The sequence below is a fragment of the Corvus moneduloides genome, chromosome 13 (assembly GCF_009650955.1).
Source record: "Corvus moneduloides isolate bCorMon1 chromosome 13, bCorMon1.pri, whole genome shotgun sequence".
NCBI classification, from domain to species: Eukaryota; Metazoa; Chordata; class Aves; order Passeriformes; family Corvidae; genus Corvus; species Corvus moneduloides.
Genome location: NC_045488.1, coordinates 2,188,280 through 2,209,654, shown reverse-complemented (window position 1 = coordinate 2,209,654; position 21,375 = coordinate 2,188,280). Strand labels below are relative to the sequence as shown.

Sequence of the window (21,375 nt, the reverse complement as noted above, 5' to 3'; positions counted from 1 at the left end):
CTGGTGTGCTGTGGAGTGTTAGGAGACTAAATTGCACTTTGGAAAAACAATGAACAAAGTAAATGACATGCTGTGTTACCCTTGGCTGGGCTTTTTAATAGCGTTTGTTTGCTTACTTGCTAATTTGCAAGGTCTGGTAATTGCAATTGGCCTCCTAGTCCTTAGCACTTAAAATTGGTGCAGTCCTATCGTATCAGAGGGACAAGCAAGTCAAGAAGAGAAGCATTCCATGTTGAGGAATCTACAGGAAAATGGCTTGCATTTCTGGCAATTTCATTTTTGTTTAGTTCTTAGTTCATTCCCTTGCATATAAATAACTGTCTAAAAATGAAAACTCTCTCCTAGTCTTCAGTGAAGGTGATCTCTTGTTATTGTTACTTAGAATGCCTCCACTGTGGGCCTTCTATCATTTTTATGATGGTGTAAGTAATGTGTCATCTCTGTAGCATCTGCACAAGGTTTGATGAAAATTAAGCTGGTTTAGAGGATTATATTTCAAGTCTGTCATAGCAACTTCAGTGGTGATGTTCTTTTAAGCAAATTGTTCTGAAGTTCTTATGTGTTCAGTTGGGGGTTTTTTTGAGAGAGAAGAGATGGGGAATACATTCACTTTGAAACTCAGTAAAATCATTGTCTTATGAAACCTATCTGGATTTTAAAAAACCACTAGTGGATAACACATCATATGTCCTATCATCAAGCCATTCCTACCTGACACTTTGCATGAAAGGATGATCTTTTGTTATAAACAGTGATAAGAGCTCTCAGAAATTCCTTTTCCAGCGCTTCCTAGTTTTCCGTGGACTTTCTGAAAAGGTTGTTATCATAACCTTAAAAGTTATGAAAGTGTTGTTTTAAAGCAAGACATTAAGTAAACATTCTTAATGATATTTTACTGCTTTATAAAATAAAGATCTCCAAAGTTTCAATCCATAGATGCATACTGAATAAACTAGACACACCCATGTACATAAGAAATCAGTCCTCTATTGCTGGAAGTCAAGAGAATAGTTGCTGTTTTTTTCCCTGAAGAACAGGAGTAATTTATGAAGTGATTCTCTGGACTGTGTTTAGTCTCTTTAGGAAAAAGAATAGAATAATGCTTCTGAGAAAGAATATCAGCCAAATCAGATGTTGTCCTGAAATTATTGCTACCAGTAATATTCTGTTTCTTAGTGCACTCATTTTTTGCTGTCCAGAACCCTCTAATTATGGCAGGTTTTTCATCTGAGGCTGGTGACAGACAAGGTTATTCAGTGTTTGGAGCTGACTCCCCTTTCCATCTGTTACATGATCCTCTGTTCCTATAGATGCCAGATGAATATTTCTTCCTTATTTTCTGGTTTCTTTTATTCTGTAACATGCCACTGCATAGTTTCACATTTAAAATTCCTACTATGATATAAACCAGCTTGAATACAGAAAACATTTTATTCAGGAACACTTTATTTTCTTTTATTGTTCAGCTAAGAAAGAAGAGAGTAAGGTGAATTCCTCCTTCACATATTAAGATTAGCTGAAGAAAGTGACAGATTCTTTCCCTTCTGCTCTAAGGTGGCTCTATGGGCTGGTTTACATAAGTTTTTCTGGCCTGATTCTTGGTTTTATAGTTTAGGATTCCCCTTTATTCATGCTTCACGGACAGAAGTAGAGTAAGTTATACTGATACAGGTCATTTTGTTTGAGTTTAAAACGGTGAACACCTGGGAATGGAAGGGGATGACTTGTATCCTACTGTTAAAATTGTATCACAAAATTGGTTTTAGTGGGAGTTATCTGATATGCTTAACTGAGAGGTTTTTCTGTTTGGGAATGAGGCAGGCAATTTCATTACTGCTGTATGTCTTAGCCTCTTCTTATCTTAGCTTTATTATACAACCCCCATTATCACAGACCCTCAGCAATCCATACTTACTAATGGACTGCTTTTACCTTTTGTCTGGAAGGCCACTATGAAGATGGAAAACAGGATCACTTGACTGATTAAAGGCCAAGTTTGGACCACCTAATATCTGTGTCTAGTTTACATATACTGAATTTATTACTGAATTTAAATGCAGAAAATCAGTTGGTGATTAAAACTTTGTGCTGAGGTTCTTCTCATGATGCCCCAGAACTGCAGGTTGATCCATTGAGATGACAAAGATTTTTCAATTTTATTAATATATTATAGAAAAAAATCAGTGTGGGCTATGCTAGTCAGAGGAGATGCTTCACAAGAGCCTGAGATACTCTTTGCATATGCCTTTGGGAAGAAGATGGCTGAAAATTCACCTTAACAAGGGTAGTCTGATGTAGCTCAAGGCATGTGGAATTGCTGGCTTGCTTTTTTGTTTGCAGCATGTCTTTGAGGATTCATCTTCTCATGCACTTCTTCCTGTCAGGAGGGGGGAGGAAGGGATGAGAAGCATTGTCAGCTTCAATCAGCCCTTAACCTTACTAAACTGAACAAGTATATATATATGTGTGTGTGTGTATCTGTATATATCAAATGTATGTGTGCATAAAATTATTGTTCCACTCCCATTTGTAGACATTATTGCACTTCCACCACTTCAATATAACTGCTGTGGTGTTTACCCAAGTACATCTATTACTGGGTTTATTCTTCTCCTTGTCTGAATTCTCTGTAAACCTTGTTTCCTGCATGTATGTTCCTTTGTTCCACCAGTCTACACCCACCTTCTTTATCTTTTAAAAAAATGTATCGGAAAACATATCATTAAACTGTAATCCTGTCCAGTCTGTAAAGGTTCTCTCTATTCTTCTAATGGCCTGGTATCTCACAGGCTGGTCTGAACAGACTTTGTAGACAGCACATCTGCTGCTGTTCAGAGCACAGTTCTGCTTCGACTGCAGCACAGCCAGGTTTGGAATAATTTTCTCTCTTCAAACCAAATATATTAACATTTGAAATGATATTATGCTGTATGACTCACTTAAAAAGATGAGAGAAAAAACCGTAATTGGCTAAATAGTGTGAAACTTGTGTGCAACATCTGTGCCAGCTTTTGGGTCCTTCTTAGTTTAACTGATTTGCCAGCCACTGTAGGTACATTGTTTGGCTAATGCCTGATGTAGAGGTGACTATGGAAATACATGCCTCCCTGCTCTGTGTCTCAAGAGCATTGTCTCTCCTGTAGATTCTTTTTTTTTTTTATTATTTTTTTATTACTTGGTTGTTAATTTGAAGGTGAACTGCAGTAATGGCCTTGGCAGGGAAATGGTTTCTCTTGTTTTTCCAGATATATAGCTATGCCTCTTTTCAAATTCTACATCATCCCAGGTAGTTTTGAGTGATATTTAAACTATTTAAAAGCTAGTTTTAATATTCAAGGATTGTGATACTGACTCGTGATATTTTATGACAGTTATGTCATCTGTAGTCACTAAATTTAATGCACTTCCCAAAATTGTCTGGTGGTGACCTTGTTCTTGAGGTTGTTGCGAGTTCTAGCTAAAATTTGTAGAGTATTTCCAGATTCTGAATTTCAGGGTGGCAATGAACCATATCAGAGAGATTTGAGAAGACTGTGTTTCTACAGAGCTTGTGAATCCACAAATGTATTAAACAATACAGTCTGACAAAGATGGTGTGAAGGAACTAAACAAAACCTTTGTTCCCCAGCCAAGGACAGTTTAACATTTGTATTAGCATGTTTCAGACAATGGATAGTTTGGTGTCTGAGGTCATGAATTTTTTGAAGTAGCCATACCATGTCACATTTCTCTTTGATCTGCACTTAAATTTTCATATACTTCTATATGTTGCTGGCTGAGGGCCAATAGTTTTCTATCATGAGAAATGGGTGCTGAATTAGATTTGCTTTTTTTACCCAGCTCTGAAAAGATGTGCATTATCAAAGCAGTTGTTTGGGTCAGAATAAGAAAAGATAGTTCTGTAGGGAATACGCCTAGCAAAGCAATGCCATAAATAGGTCTTGTGTCAGTGTTTGCTATAGTGTCTTGATATGTGTCATCGTGAATTATATATTATTTCAGATTTATCAGTTCTTCCACTGATAAGGGACATTGCTTCTTTGAGTGACTTTTCTTCGTGACGTAAAAGATTTACTGATACATTGAAATTCCCTGTATTGGAGATTCAGATGAACTTTGGAAACTTGAGATAAGAACTATAAATCTGCTATAAACTAGGATGCCATTTCTCAAAGTGTGTATTTGACAGAGCTTGCACTAGCTTATTCTTCTGCTTCTCATTTGGGTGCATCAGAAGAGATTTTCTTTTCAACAGTATGAACCAAAAATAAAAAACTAAATGTGGGTCATACAGTATATATATATTCTGGGGTAGAGAGCTTAATTTAATTTAAGCTCTTTATGCAGAGTTGTCTTCACTTGAACACATTTGAAGATAAGATTGCTCGGTGGATGGCATAAGGGCAGTGGGCAGGGAAGGCACTACAAAGCTTCCATCAAAAAACCCCAACTCTACTTTTTACGTGGAAGGAGGCCTAGTATATCCTTGATCTAAAAATCCCACCTGCTGAAACCTAACCTGCAAGGTTTAGCTTGCATGGGAGAATAAGTGGGACAATATTAGTCCATGGATCCCCAACAGGACATTCTCCCGAAGGAGATACCCATGTATGGGAGACCCTTGAACAGATTTGTGCAAGGAGATTCTGAAAACTGTGTAAAACTATTTTTCTTTCCCAGCATTAGTAGGGTTGTAAGCAGTGTAAAGATACTGATAATGATATACCTGGACTTGATTTTTGATATCCTAAACTTATAAAAAAATCTTTAATGAATATTGAGCTATAGAAAGGAAAGAGTGAAGAGTACCTTATTTCAGTAGCTGTTTTTCTCTGATCCGAATTGAGTTGCATTTTTTTTTGCCTCTTTCTAACTCCTTTTATTTTGTAAAATATTGACACAGAAATTGCTATTGAAATTTTGTAATAGAATTTCGTAACAAGCAGCTTAGTTACAGAATCTGTCTTCTGTTCAGGTCTGCTTTCATCCCATTTTATGGTTCAGCTGAGTTAAAGATAAGACTCAGATGATTTCCCCTCGGGACCTATTAGATCCAGCAGGAGATTTCTTGGTATCACTTCCCTGCCTTTTACCCGAGGGCAGATTAGGGGCTGGCTTACCCCATTTTACTGCCATGAAGTGAATAATAGTTCTACTTGCACCACTGCAGAGGTGCTTTCTCTTGCTGTGATTTCATCTGCTCTGTTAGTTCTGACCACTGAGAAATGTGGCAAAATCAGGTTTTTACTTTGTTCATATTGCTAAATATAAGACAATCTAAGCCTTAAGACATGATCCCAGTATTAAAGCAGTAAGTCTCAGTCTTTTTGCTGCTCCCTCTTCCCCAAGCACTGAATCATTTATCAGCTGAAATGGGCATTATGGACAAATCTATTGAAACTTGGAGTCATGTTGCAAAATGCACGTGCAGAGCAGAGAGATTCTCCATTACAATTGTGGGATAATTCAGATAAGTCATCTTTGATCCCATTATACAGTGGGGAGGGATGAGCAGAAATGTGTTGCATGTGAGTGACAAGGAATTCTCAAATTTAGTAGCTGATAGTATGGTATGGAGAAAAAGAATGTAGGAGTACTTCACCCACCCCCAGCTTCATCCAGAGCTTAAAATCCTACGTTTTCAGTTTCTGGCTGTTTATCTGTGAGACTTATAAGGCCAATCAGTACTGATTAAATATTGAAGCAATCTAAATCAGGTTAGCATTCCTGCCTTTGCTTTCTAGTTACTCAAGACCTGACTCTTCAGCAGCAGTAGGAGATCCATTGGCAGCTGTGTGAACTGTCCAAAGAAAGCAGCAGTGGCTCTAAGCTGCTGTTTAGCTTGGGTACAGCCTCTCTGAATGCATCCTGATAAATGTCAGAGATGAGCTAACTCCTGCTTGTCCAGTTTGGCACGTGAGCACCTGGGCAGCCCCCCACAGATGAGAGGTTAGTGCTGTGCATTGGTTTGTGTTCTGGGCTCTTGCAGTGCTTGTGAAGTCCAGGGCTGTCTCTTTGTGTAGATCTTCCCCAATTTGAGAGGCCTCTTATGCCATAAAATTTAGTGTCAGATGGGTTCTGCTTCTCAAAATGATTTCGTTATGTGCTGAGACTTCTAACTGCCAAAACTTGGATGGATGGAGGTGTTCTGATGTTATACTTCAGAAGATGCCAATCTGTAAGGAAGAGACTGAATCTTGGATCAAAGACCCTGTTTGCTGCTTAGTTGGGGATGAGTGGAAAGCTTAGAGTGATGGGACATGATGGGTCATGCTGATGCCATCTTTTAGTACAATAACAGCACTTGGATGGTCTCATGCTATTAAATGGTAATAAGTGATAGAATAAAGAAGTTTTTGATAGTTTAGTGTCTCAGTGATCAAACAAAGAAGGAATGGCTAAGCTTTTGTGAGGTTTAGATCACACACTGAGTGGCTACTGGATCAAGAGGAATTGATCTCTGCCTACAGTAGGTGCCATAAGAAGCAAAGAAAGATATTTTCTTTCTACAATTTGTCATAAAGGATGAAAGCACTCAGCGATGTACAGCAATTAATTAGGACAGTGATGAACTTCTCTCTGAATATGTGGTGTGTGTTGAAATGAGAGCAAAAGAAAATATCTTTCTTTTCACTCCCCATTCCCCTTCTTTGAGGGAATGGGGAGGGACTGTGCGTTTTTGTGGAGGGGGTTGTTTAGTTCTGCTGCAGATCTAAACCTAGGTGAATTTACAGGGATGTCTTTTGAGATGGACTTGTCCCAGGCATCCCAGCTCAGACTAAGTCAAAGCTGGTTTTATTCTTTTTGTCAGACTTTTTGACTGTGATTTTTGGCAGGAGACTCATGCAGACACAGCGGTCTGTCTGCATAGAGCTGCAAACAGTATCGGGACCTGTATTTTTTTCATTTTGTCTTCCAATAATTGGAAATAAATCCTTCAGATTGAAAATACAATGTATTGCTTGTTGCATATGAGGGAAAGTCTGACCAATGTAACAGCGTTGTATTTTTATATTTGCTGCAATGAATTGATTCATGTTCTTGCATTTCATTTGCAGAGCCACTTTCCCGCTCTGCTCAGCTGGACAAGATCAAGAGAATGGCATCCAAGTAGGAATTTTCTTCCCCAGATCTGTAAGTTGTTTTCAGTATTCCTGTTATGCAGGCCGCTGTTTTGCTCCAATACAGTATAGGTGAGTTTAAATTAAGAAAGCTATCACTAAATTTTTAAAGGCAGAATTTTTTATCCTAAGTTTTAGTGTGCTGCATTTCTATGCATCAAGGCTGATTCTTCTTTGACTTCATGCCAATATAACTGCTGGCTTCACTCAATCCAGGGTTTACCCACCAGTAATTAGTTTGGTGAGAATCAGCAAAGTGTCTGTTTTTCCCCTACTGCAGTGCATATATTCGCCTTTCTAATGTACTAAAAGCACTGATGCATTTGTCCTAATCTGGATATATGCAGAGAGATAAAGATGTTGTTTATGAGTATAAAACAGCCAGAACTGTTCTAGGCTTAATCTCTTTGCCCAGCACAGTGTAATTTGCATATGTAGCCCACTGGCATGAGTGTGTTTTGGGTAGACTTCTGTCTCTGATACAGGAGGTGTGAATTATTATAGCCACTAGCAACAAGCATTAGTGCATTATTCAAGTTGGTGCATGACATACTTTTAGCTATGGAGATCCCTAGTGTGCTGCATGTGGGCGGCAGTTGTCTATTAGTGTCAGATATTTTCATAAGCAGAGTACAAAAAATGTATTTTATTGAATGTTACTTCAGCTTTTGCAGTTGTGAACTGAAACCTGTGAACACAAAGGGAGCATGTTGCAATCTGATACACAGCTGATGTCCTGGCATTTGTGCAGACTGTCCAGGGAATGCATCTGAAGGAGGCTGGAAGAGTCTGCAGGATCTGAGGCAGAGTTGGCTGCTGCTTGCCCAGCTCAGCATGCAGGCAAACAAGCTGCTCCACATGTCCATCTCTCTGCAGAGTGCTGTTAACGCTGTTAGTTTCTGGAGTGCTTGCAAAGTTCAGGGTGCCTTTGCAGGTAGGTCTCATTCAACTTTAGGAGTCTCTATGTCTCTAAAATTTAGGACTAGGGCTAAGTTTGTTGCCTTCTTAAAATGAAGACTTGGATCACCAGATTTGGCTGTTGAAGCAGACTGGGTTCCAGTGGCTGTCCTAGCTGCATTGCTATTTACACAGAATGGAATAATCTGCTGTGTGTTAGTTTGCAACAGGCAATGTAGGAAGGTGCCTGCTGCATTTGTAGATTACTTGTTTTATTTTTTTTTTTGCTGTGGTGATGGTTGCTAGTGTTATGTAAAATATCAGTTAATCAGACACAACCCACAGGAGCCAGGGCAGTTCAAAGCACAGCTACTTTCAAGAGACTCCCTAATGCCTTAAGGGAGTAAATTTTGGCAGACACTGTAGGTTTACTGTGTCCCTAGTCAAAAAAGTTGTGCTGTTTGGCATGCTGATGGGAGTATTATTGAATAAACATAATACAATATTTACACTCTGATTAAAAAAAAAAAGTAAAATACACTGTTCAGAGAAAAAGGCTCTGATAAAAGGAACTGGTTTTGTTTTTTTTCCTAAGACTTCTTGTTGTTTGTTTTTTTAGATGTTTTTATTTATTTTTTTTTAACTATTAATATTTGCATGGTAATAGGACTATAAACTTGTAAACTATCTGGACTCAAAAGGTGAGACTTTCCATATTTCACTGAGAGCATGGAGTCCTTCCAAGTATGTTCCTGAATATGGAAGTTATATGCTAAACCCTAATTTGGAGTGAACCATAGTTACAGACTTTCTTCCTCTATAGTGCCAATTTCTTTGTATTGTTTTAAGCCTCTTCTTAAATAATTTCTCAGTTTACTCTTTCTTGAGCTCTTGTTATAAAGAACTGTGCTTTGAAACCCACCTTAGAACTAAGAATAAGCATCATAAAGCTAAAAACGCAAATTTCCATAACTTGCAAGCTACAAGTACAGCCATGAGAGGTATTTGGGCCTCTATGGATGTTGATACGATCTTAGATGAGGATTCATGGACTTATTTACAAGAATAACTTACTTTAATCTTTGCATCATGGGGGTGGAAGTGTCATGTGGTGAGGATTTGAAGAGGTCTTGTATTTCCTGTAGTGGATCTTTGCACTCTAAAGACTACAAAGCAAAAGCTCCTATTTTGTGCAGAAGATGCTGATTTATGTGCCTGTCTTGCTCTCTGAACACTAGACTAAGAAACAGGATGCAGCATCTCTGTGGCAGATAGCGCGGGGTTCGTGCCCGTGGTGTGGGGACCCAGGGCTGTGATTTGGGGCCTTCCTGGCACTCCCACCTGCAGGTGGCAGCATCTTCCTGTTTTATGGGATGTGGTGCCAGTGCCCGGCATCCCAGTGTCTTTGGGAAACTGAAAATTAAAACCAAGAGCTTCCCACCCCTGTTTTAAGGTCAACGTTCTGCTTTTCTACGAGTAAATGTGAGGCAGCACTTGTTTGACATCTCTGTCAGACTCGCTTGTTCTTTGTCCATTCGCTTTAAACATGGCTTTTTCCTTTGGTTTTGGGTCAGTTTTTCTCCATGTGTTTTAATCCACTCTTTTGTCAGACTTCCAAAGTCTAAGGTCTGAAGGTAGAAGCAGGGCGTTGGAGAAGGGCTCACTGAAATGTCGTACTGGCAACTTGGCAAGAAACAGCAATTAGTGGGTATTGAGAAAACTGTGCATCATTTCTACTCCTGCTCAAATACATGTAATGTCGTTGGACCCGAAAAAGCTCCAGTATAGCTGGAAACAAAACAAGTAATGTTTTGACTTTTAACAATGTCATTCTGATTTCCTTAGGATCTTCATTCTCTGAATTAAGGCTGTTAGAAGACAGACACTGTTATCAACTTGAATAATAAATGTGTCGCATTAATATATGAATATTAATAAGAGCAATTAAATAAAAAGAGTCTTAAATTTGTTCCAGAAAGATAAAAAAGCCAGCAGAGCAATAGTAAAACAGTTGGATAAATCAGGATAGTGAGAGAATTAGTTCTAGAAAATACTGAGAGAGGACTGAGGTTTTTTTTTTTTAATCTAACTACATTAACTACTATTAAAATTAGTTTTTCACTAAATTATCAAACATGTAGCTTGTCTTGGGGGAGAGTATCTAACACTTGTGCCATTGGGACACACTCTCATACGGATCATCCTCTAGTAAAGACATAGGGCAACGGCTGCTGCACCCGATTGCTTGGTGTTTAAATCGAAGTCTGGAAGTGTAGGCAGTGGCCAGACACAGAGGGGGTGGAAAGATGCTCACATGACTACTCACAATAAGCTAAATCAACCAAGACAGAGATGGAAGCAGGTGTCCAATGTCTCTTGTATTGGCTTTCTGTGCCCAGGGTTTCCCTTTCACGGAGGATTTACAGCTACACAATTAGAGCAGCCTTGCAGTGCATGAAGCAGCTAGAGAGGTATTCAATCTACTGTGTTTCTCTACTGGTGGTAGGTAAAGTTACTGTTCCAGAATGACACTGGCAATATTGCCTTGGATAATACTGTGGCTTTATCTGCCTGGCTGCTGCCCAGTAACTGCTGCTTATCTCGGCAGCAATATCAGACTGCTTCTTTAGGTTTGTCCATGGCATTGGAAAATGAGGCCCATGTGTGTTCTCTGTACCTGTATCAGGGATTGTATCCTACACACTAAATCTTTTCTCTAAAGGAATGTGAATAAGGATCCATAATACTCTACAGTTTTTCTTCTGTTAGGTGAAACTAAGAAATGCCACAGTTTTGAATGCTGATTCATCTTCCTTCATAGTAACATGGGAGATCTAAATCCATTATTCATGCAATGAGGAAGCAGCAGTACATTTGTGACAATGACAGGTTCAACCAGCAAAATTCAAGTGCCATGCCTTCTAGGAAGCTGAGTGGTGTGCGACAAAACACTGGTTGTGCATAGAAGGTTTTTTTGTCTAATGCAACTCAGTCTAGGCTGCAACAGATTTGGAATTTGGCTTCAGACATGGACTGTAGAATCCTTGGGAGGGTGATTAAAATAGGAGCTCACTCATCATCCATTTTTAAAGACTCTTATTTTAATGTCTTCAAACACACTACAAAATTGTTTTGCTGTAGTCTTCATGTTCAATTACCATCATCTGCCCTGATCCACACCTCTTGTGCCTGTAACTTTGATGTGAATTACTGGAATTATCCTGCATGTGCATGCATCCTTGTTAAAATATGTGGGTCAGTGCTGCTGTCTCCTCTGCTAAACAGCACCGATTCTCATCTATATCAACTGCCCTTTCTAGAAATTGGAATAATACCCCTGGCCAGTTTCAGTGTTATGCCTAGAAAGTACATTACTCATGAGGATGTGTCCTGCCACAAAGAATTGTCATGGAAGTTAACACAATACCATATGCAGTTTTTGAGGGTTTACTTAACTCTGTGTTTGCAAGGAGTTTTTCTACATTTAGGTATCTAACATGACACTGATTTCTCTATCCGGCTACAGAACTGGACTAATGAAAGTCCCTTTTGGTTGCTCTCCAGTTTGCTGCAGAGGGCAGAATTTGGATGTGGTGACCCATTTCTTGTGAATTGTTTTCTTCCAGAAGGTCACATCTCAAAATGGTCTGGACTGAAGGGCCTTTCACCAGAAAATTCCAACTCAACAACGATAGCCGTGGACCCATGATGGTTCCATCAGTGTTTGACAGGAAGCCATGTGTTGTTAATATGGAAAGATTTATGTCTTGTGCAATTTGGAGTATAGTCACCATGAAACCCATATTGCAGTATTTTGGGATAACTCCCAGGTTGTGACCCCTGGGAGTCAGCAGTGGAATTGTGTTGGATTTTTTTGTCAATGATTCTTTCTTAGACGACTCTGCTTAATGTGAAGCAGAGTCAAGCTGGTACTTAATTAATTCCGCAGAGCCTATTTTATGGTAGAGGTTTTTTTTCCCAGGTTGTGTACTGTTAGGTTTATATGCCACATAAATGTTCATTTGGAAATGAGTCCAGAATGATGCTGAACTTTTTGTTTGTTTGTTGTGGCTTCTGTGATTAGTGAAGTTGGGACAGCATCTTTTGGACTTAGGTCCTTCAGATTTCTGATAGAGATACAAAAATGTTTTTCAAGGTTCTCTAGTACATGTGATGTTAGTCGTGAAGGCTGAGGTTTTTCAAAGAACACAAAACTCCCCAAAACAACGGACCAAAATAAAAACAACTTCCAGATTTTTCAATCTCACTGGCCTTTCATGGAAAGCAGGAACTAGGAGGTGTTTCAATAGATAATGGACTATATTGCAGCCTGTGATATGTACACAGTGAATACATACCTTGTTATTTTCCTATGGAGAGCTGTTGTGATTTCAAGAAGTTGATGCTTTATCGAAATGATAGGATCTCACATTCAAGGCTGCATGAGAAAATAGTGAGTAGTGACAGGTGTCTTTATTTTTTCATTGAGCTGACTTTTCTACCATGATCAAAATTGCAATAAATTGAAATATTGCTGTTAAGTCAGAGCAGAGTCAAAAGAGAGTGTCACTTTGATTATTCAGAGGCCTGCTTTTTTAACTACATTCTATTATGGTACAAGAATTTGCAGGATCTAAATATTTAAACAGCATTTCACCAAACAAGAGCTGGGGAAGTTAGAGTAGTAGTTTCTGCATCTTTCATTGCTGTTTTTTTAGATTGAAAGAGCAGGTCATTTTATGGTATAATGTAAAAGCAGACACTCTCTTTCCTCAATAATAAAATGGGGATAATACTGCAAAGGACTGTTGTGGTGATTCATCTTTATAAAGTCCTACAGAAATGCTAGATGTTATTAGTACCCCATGTGATTACAGTGACAGGATATGGTAGTTTGTCTGAATTGGTATTAAGTGGTACTGAAAGTCTCTCAAAAAACCCGTTCCTTCTGGTTTTCCAGACATTAGAGATTTAGAACAGTTTTGATAAACATCTGGACTGAACTGAGCTCCGTCTTTTTTAAAGGTTAGCTTAAATGACAGATGAAGAAACCTTATATTGTGATAACCTTCTGCCTGAAGGGTCTCAAAGTACTACAGAAATCAATATGCAAACCGTATATAAATTACAGCAGCTCTGTCAAGGTAGAGCACTGTTTGGCAAAACACAGGGAAACAAAACAAAACGTTATAGAAATCTAAATGGGAAAGCACAATGTTAAACTCAAAATACTGGAAGAATGTAGTCAGAGAGAGTCATCGTCAGCTGGGACCTGGCAGGAAATTGGGAGGTGTACCTTCTTTTCCCACACAATGTACCGTGAGAATTGGGGTCTGAACTCAAAGGCTCAGAAATGCCTTTATGGCTCATGTGAAAAATTGCAGCTCCTGGGACAGGCAATTTGCTGGCATGCAGGTTAAATAATGTTTCATATAGAAGAATTGCAACTGCCTGTTTGTCAGCATAACATCACAAAACCCATGCATTTTAAGCTTTCACATTGTTGACAAAAAAGTGCTGCTTACCAGACTGTGTGGAGCTCTTAGAGCAGCAATGTCTTTGGAAGAGGCTCCCTTCTTTAACCTTACTCAGCTTGGCTGGCTGAGATTGCAGTACCTGGCTGGTATCACTTAGATGTAAAGAAACAAAAATAGATGTTTTACAAATACACTTCATTAAAAAAAAAAAAAAAAAAACAACAAAAAAACCCAAAAAAACCACAAAACAACCAAAAACAACGAAACAAAACCAACCCAAAAAACCCAAACGAAACCAAAACCCAAACAAAACCAAAAACCACAAGCATAGAGAAATGTTGACTAGCTTTTACGAACCTGCTTTTATTACTTTTGACCTTGTGCATTTGCCTGCTTTTGGCTCTTTATGCTCTATGCATCAGGGAATTGGTGCAGCTCATCTGAACCAGCAAAAACTACTTCTCATCCTGCCTTCCTGCTCTGATAAAGACACTGGTAGGAGCAGTCTTAACTAGACTATTTTCTCATCTTGTAGCAAGCAATGAAGCTTGAGAAATTATGCTTTCTCCTTTTCAACCATAGAAACCTGTAAGTGCTCAACAATATGGCAGATGACTTACTGTAAATCCTAACTAAAATAAATGTCCAGGGTTTAATATTTTATAAACAGGGGAGCTGCTCAGAGAGATGGACATGGTAGAAGTTCTGTGTCTGTTTGTGTGATTTCTATCTAGTTGTCGTAGCCAGGCTGTCACCAGGCTGTTTGTATCTTAGTTCTGTCTGTGCACAGGGCACGTGGCTGACTAGTGAGTTACACTGTGCTGTGCTGAAATTCCTGCAAATGGCAATTTAGCAATAGCAATTTGGAAGTAGCGAAAGCTGATTGTGCTGAGTCAGTCAAAATGTTACACTGTTTAGCATTTAATGTATTTGCTGAAATTAATTATTTAAATGTTCAATGATTCTCTTTCCATCTTCAGAATAATCTGTTTTCAAGTGGTCCTAAATGAGCGTAACACGTGTTTTCCTCCCTCCACCTTTTAAATATTTCACCAAGTTTTCTTACCACTGTGATAATTAAAGAAATTGATAATATGCCTTTAGAAGAAGGCCAAAAGGCCCTAAAGGGTAGTTTCTTTTCTTTTAAATCATTGCTTAACGCTTGCCAATAAATAAAGAACTGCTTCTTAGAGTGAGGAAAAGGTTTAATCTAAATATGCCAGTCATTGTGTAAGTGCCTATCATCTGGCACAGGATCCTGTGCTTAGCCCTTCTGAAGGCCACAGCCCACTCCCAAAAGTTTGAAGTTGTTAGTGGTTCCTAAAACCTTTATGAATCTAAGATGTTGTTAGTGAGTAGAAAGGCGTAATCAGAGAAGTGGTTAATGAAATTAGGTGGCGAAAGAATGCTCAATAGTCCAAGTAAGTAGATGAATGAATTCAAATACAGTAGCTCTAGAACTCCAAAGGCAATTCTTAAACCTGCAGTTCTCAGTGGAGTAAACCTGGGATGATATTCCTCTAGGCAGTAACCTGAATCTGCATGCCTGACCCACATTTCTATGTGTGCTTCCTCCAGAGCAGAGATCAGGGGTGTTGTGTACGACTTGTCTGAGAGTTTGAGAAGAAACTTCTGGTGTAACGGAACCATTCTTGTTTCACTGGTGTCAGGGTCAAGCATGAGCCTCAAAGGAGACTGAACAGTGCTTTTTCAGGAGATAACAAATAGAGACAGGTTGATTTCATACAACTTAAAAAGAACAACTCTAAGCATGCCTGCTGGTGATGGCTCTGGATCTGATGGTTTGAAGACAACTGGGAGCCTTTGACATGAGAACCGTAATTGATTATGAATCATCTTACATTAGATGAACAAAAACCAAATTGCAGGCTCACAAGTTAGTGTGCTCTAACATAACCTCAAAACAATATTCTGTACGTTAGTTTTCTCTAGGGGTATTACAAAAAGGATAAGCTTCACAGAGCTCGGTGCTCTGATCTAAAGAAGTATTTGTATTCAGCCAATCCAAAAAGAAGGTAAGCATAGCCTCCTAATCCTGTTTGCATAAAGGTAGTGCAAACAAATACATTGCTAAAAATACCCAATAGTGTATTTTTTTGGCAAAAATTCCTTTACAGTAATATTTCTTACTGTAGGCTGTAGTCATTGTGTCCCCTTCTTTCACTCCCATATATTGCTTTAACCCAAAGCATGCAGTACTATGTCTTCTTCCAAAGAATCAGGGTTGTGGGGTGTTTTTTTCCCCTTCCACACTTGTAGGAAACAAAACTTGAAGAGGCAGAGACTACTTGACTAATTTGTTATGCCTTTTTGTAAAGGTTTGAAACTCAGATAAATGTTTGCTTCACCACTGTGTTACATCCTTGTTCATTGCGTTCAGGTGCATCATCCCCATGTGCCCAGTCTAATTTCATATACATGTGGACAGGACTCTCCCAATTATCTGTTTGCATCTGCATGTCTTGAAATTTGGGTAAATAAACTTAAAGTCAGCTGAGGCGAGGTGTAAATCTGAATTTATGTGGAAATCTGCACATATGAAAAATTCCACTTGAAAAATTCCTCACAACAACTAAAACTGTTGGTATATTTAGTAAATATTAAGAATTACATACTAAACAGAATTTTGAAGGAATACGGGTAAAATTGGTTTTTTGTGAATTCAAGTGTTTGTCTCAATCGAGTAAGCCTGACTTCCTTTCAGCAACACCATTCTTAGCTTTAAAGACTTTCCTAAGAACTGGAGGGCCACTCCTGAGCTGGATCATGCCAGGTTGTCACTTGAGTGCTCAATTTCCAGGATTCAGATGATGGCAAGCTGCAAATGGATATTCTGCAGCTGAAACATCTCTCCCCTTGGCAGACTCGAGAGACACTGGTTCTGGCAGATTTAGACTTGTCTCTGGCTATTTAGCACAGTTGTACAGTTAATGGGCTGTTGGACAATTTTGTCAAACTTGCTATTTTCTGGTGACTTGTTTATAATTCTGGGAAAGGAGTGCACGGTTAGTCATTTGTGAATAATTGGAAATCCTCTTGAGATCTCAAGAAAAACACTTTCATTGTTAAATAGGGTTGATTCGCCTGTTTATTTAGGTAGCCGAGACAGAATCTCCATATCGACCCTTGAATGCTCCATATATTTCTCCAAATTGGATTTTGCCCTTGTGTGTGTGTCTGATGTGTTTTAAGAAGCCAAGGTCTTAATTACTGTTATTATGCCTAGTTTCCCATATGATTACAGTTGATATTAATTAAAATGGAGACTTTGCAAAAGCAAGAGGCAGATCTGTAGGTTCTAGGGCTTGAAGGTACATTTTCGTGTGCATCTACACGTATAAAGATATGAAATCTTTGTCGTTAGCTGCTTTTACGTTTTACTTCTTACCAGCTTACTGATCTGCTAATGGATTTCCTGGACATCAAAGTTCTTGACCGGCCTCAAACCAAAGTCAAACCTAACTTATCCTCCAATTACTACCCTAACTAAAAATCCTTCATGAGAAAATTATTTCCCGTAACTCTCAGGCTTCTAGATGGGAGCAGTGTCAATGTAAAAAAGATCTGCTCTATCTTTTCAGTGAGACAGACCTCACATTTTTTTTCATGCTGCAATACCCTGATACAGTCAGAGTAATTTCGTATGGACTCTTTGAAGTTGTTTTGGACAGTTCTGCCATGAATCATAAAGTCAAAACCCTCAACTTCCTCCAATACTTGCGTTATGAATGCCCAGCTTAACAAAGAGAAATGTGTACAAATAGCATTGATAACATTTTCAAGGCACATGGCCAATGCTCAATGCACCAGGATATAACATTAAGGATATGTGCCGTCTCTGGATGAAGATGATATGAATGACTTGCTTCTTTTCCTAAGCCTGTATCATGGGGGTCTGACACAGAGATAACCTCATGCAAAGAGATACATGTAATGCAGCCACATAGAAAAACATGTGCTTGAGAGACATTGTTCAATGGTTGGGAAAAGGCAATTTGTATTTTCCAACTGAATTGTTTTAAAGTTCTAGATGAACCTGGGATTGGTATTCTGTGCAGCATGCTGGAATTTTGCTGTATTTTTCTCTCTCAATATAGTTTAATCTGTATTAAAGCACTGTTCTATCACAACTTTCATAAATTATTACATAGCAAGCCAATAGAAATTACATAAATACTGCAAATATAATCGTCTGTTCTTAGCACAGAGTCTTAAAGGACTTTTAAACTAGTTACAACAGCAAGTGGTAATCCTTCTATTAAAACTTTCTTACTATGTTATAAGTTTGCTGTTATGCAACATTTTTCACTTTGTCAGCTGAAAACTGTTTTTCTGAAAGTAATCTAGACCTTGCTTTGCTGAGATGGAAATAAAGGGAAGTTTGTCTTGACTAAGTGCTCTGTTTTCCTATGACTCTGAGCAAGTAGTAGTTAGAATGAAACATTGGAAACAACAGTTAATTTACTAATCAGGAGAAAAATGGCTGTTATTGAAACAAACCCCATGTTTACCGCAAAATTGATTTAAAGCACATTTTAAAATAACAGCTCAAGAAAAATAGGCTCACAGTGGGCTCCAAATTCTAAATGCAACATTTGCATGTATATGATTAAGTGCTGCAGAATGGACTTTGCTCATTGAGGTCTCTTAAGGGCAGAGAAGATAGGAAGGAATGTGTTGCTGAATTAAACTGCTTTTGGAAGTCTGAGGAGCACTGAGCTTCTGATCAGGCTTTTCATTGCCCTTGTGGAAAGCACTGAAGCAAAGAAGCAGGGAATAAACCTAAATTCTATGATACCTTCACCCAAGCCCTAGACTGCTTTTATTGGAGTTTTAAGGACCACAGTGCTAAAATGTAATTAGCTTAAATTACCCCTGTACCCCGCAAAATAAAGATGACAAGGGGAGAATTATCCAGTGCTAGTGCTTTCCTTGCATCAGAATGGATTAAACTTGGCTGTTAATCAGAAGTAAACTGGGGAACACAGTCCACTATCGAGGAGGATGAATACCTGAAGAAATGAGATCAAACTAAAAACTAAGAAAAGAGGAATAGTTCAGTATACACTCCTCTGCAAAGCTGGTGTGGAAGGGAGCCAGGGCCAGCTTTAAACAATGTTGGTGGAGTGGAGCCTAAAGCAGTGTGCCATGCTGGGGCCTTGGGGGGAGACAAGGACAGAGCCTGATGAATTCTTAACATGCATTATCCACCCCGAGATGAACAATTGTTGGCAAAAATTGAGCATGAGAGTAACAGAAAGAGGAGACAAGATTGAGTTAAATGTGTCAGCTGGGAAATAAGTTATTTAGACAGGGGTGAGCTTCACCTTGGTAGACCTGGTGGTAGAGAAAAAAGAACTGAAAGTTGTTACCAGCAGCCAGTTTTCAAAGAAAATTAATTTCAAACACTTGTGTGGCAAACAGCAAAATTTATCATGAGTAGTCTTCTCCCTTTTGCATTTGTGTACACACAGCTTTTATATCTCTATGTACTTCATGTGGTAATAAATATTCAAAGATTGCGTTACAGTGGTTGCAGCCAAGTTGATGCTGGTTATTCCAGATGGAAAGATCATTGCTTCTCAAGGTACTGTAACAAAAGACTTGGCAGTTCATAAGTAGTGTTGCTGCTGGGAGCAGGTGTCTTCAGTTTGACAAGATTGCACTTTATCCATGAGTACTTGAAATGTACTATAGCTGGTAGCAGGTCAAACAGGTCTGAATTTTTAAAGAGAGTGTTGTAAGACTTCAGTAATGAGCTTGAGGTGGTGAACAATGACATCCAAAGCTAATTACCTGTTTACTAACGTCACAATAATTCAGCCATTTGTCTTGACTGGAGCCATGCTGAGCCTTAGCTCGTCCTGCCAAGCCCACTTTCCAGCCATTGAGTGATTGTATGTGAACCGTTTTGCTAGAAAGTGCCAAAAAAGAAGAAGAAAAAGAAAAAGAGAGGAAAAAGGAATTCATTTAACTGCTACAAACCTAGATTTTAATTTACTGACCACATAAGAGATTTAGGGATTAGATTTGCTTGTATGCAAGGGATATCTCTGTGGGAGCAGTGTTTTCAGTGAAGAGCATAAACCGGACACCCGGCAGAAGAGTTAATTATCTGAGTGCTAATGTTCTCAGACAAATATGTAATGCATCATAAGTACTAGCAATGAAGTGCTGGCTGGCAGTGTAAAATCAAATTACCCCTACAAGTTTTATTGTGGAAATATGGTTGCTACACTGCAAGGATGCAAGTTACAGACACCCAAGAGCAGGGGTCCTCTGAAGCTGTGCTGAATTGCACACAAACAGCTTTCAGTTGCAGAAATGCTCTTTGTGGCTGGGGGCTGCAGTACTTGGGGTTAAATCGGCGACTTCGTTTGGTTCTCTGATCTGCTGAACTCAATAGTTACCTCACTATAAATGAACAAAAAGTCATTTTGAAAAAGTTAAAAGAGAATGTAAAAAGGTGGCACTTTTGTCTTCAATCAGGAAACTCTTTGTCCACATTAGTTTATAGCTCATAAATCAGAACGTGGGATTTTGTTGATCTGGATATGCTGCCTTTCTTTGGTTGTGTCAACGATTTAACCTTCTATAATTCAGTATAAATTAACCCCTGAAGTAAACTATATGCATTTCAAGCTGCTAGGATTTAGTCAACAAATAGCTGCACACCCCTTTGCTCTCTGCTCGTTTCCCCACCCACTGAAATGGGAGGATCTCTTTCTTGTGTGTTCAGTGGACATTAGGTCAGATGTTAATTTTACTGTGAGTGGGAATGCTCTGTTACAACTGCTGAAAGTAAAACTATGGATTATACTTATGGCTAGCAACTGGGCAAAAATTTCCAACTAAAGGCAAGGAAAATAGTTCATAGATGAGAAAATGTGCATTTGTTTGCCTAATGGTGTATTATGTGTGTGTGTGTGTCTGAGGGATGTATTCTGAAAGATTAGCACCTGTCTCAGCAATGAAAATCCTTGAATAGTAATAAGTAAAAGCAGTTGAGGCTCAACAGCAGAACTAAGGGACTCTGAAGTGTTTTCCAAGAATTCTATTTCCAGCCTTTTGTAAAGCCTTCATCTTCTACAAATCAATCCCTGAATTATTTAGTATCTATTGTATGCAAATAGCTTAAGAATACTGAACAAGGAAGCATTTCTCATAACTTACCCAAATGAGGCAGATAAGGGGTGCAATTTGGAACTAGGCTTCATAACACATGACAGTGCCTAAAATTGGATTTAAATAAAAAAAAAAAAAAGAAATTCTGATCTAGCTAGTTACTACCTGGCCCTAGAGTTGCTTCAGTTTCATGAATATTTTTTTAGTAATGACATTCCTGAGCTGCTTAAAATGCACTGTAAACACCTAGAAAGCTCCAAATCAGAGCAGTCAGTTGCCCAGGACTTACCCAAACATGATCAGAAGCAGACGGTGGAATTCCTTCATCTGTCTCCCCTGAGAAGCCTACTTTGGCTGGTGTTTGTAGCCTGTGCAGTGGGAATGTTGGGCTCTCTGCTGTCTGTGCACTAGGGAAGACAACAGAGTTCCTCATCAGGGTAGGAGAGCTGGCTGTGTGAATATTTTCTAATTAGTCTCAAGCATCACCTGCACAGTAAGCTGCACCAAAGTGGTGATAGTGAGGAGGGAAGTAACTTCTCCTAGGAGGCAGCTAGATCCAGAAAAAAATGTCTATGTATGGTCTAATTGGTTAGGCAAAATAAGAGTATGAGGGGATGGATAGTATGTTGGTATTAGGATTAGGGAAACTTGGGTTGTGGTTACTTCTTGGGAGTTTTATGCACTGGTCCATTTCAATGGTGGTGGTGTTTATTTTTTTTTTCCTTTCAGGTAGG

The 21,375-nt window shown here is 38.8% G+C and overlaps 2 long non-coding RNA genes across 3 annotated transcripts in view; one reads left to right on the top strand and one right to left on the bottom strand.

Annotated features, from left to right (window-relative positions):
* LOC116450225 overlaps positions 1-21,375 on the top strand; it is a 130,073-nt gene that overhangs the window by 26,894 nt on the left and 81,804 nt on the right. The window contains exons 3-4 of one of the 2 annotated variants that reach the window (XR_004242728.1): positions 7,059-7,134; positions 7,787-8,055. This is a non-coding gene — a long non-coding RNA (uncharacterized LOC116450225). The remainder of the gene's footprint in view (positions 1-7,058; positions 7,135-7,786; positions 8,056-21,375) is intronic. The other variant, XR_004242729.1, reaches the window with a different exon arrangement.
* On the bottom strand, positions 1,251-21,066 carry LOC116450226. The gene is made up of 4 exons (XR_004242730.1): positions 20,931-21,066; positions 13,544-13,647; positions 12,377-12,456; positions 1,251-2,377 (listed from the first exon to the last, which is right to left on the bottom strand). It is a non-coding gene; the product is annotated as an uncharacterized LOC116450226 (long non-coding RNA).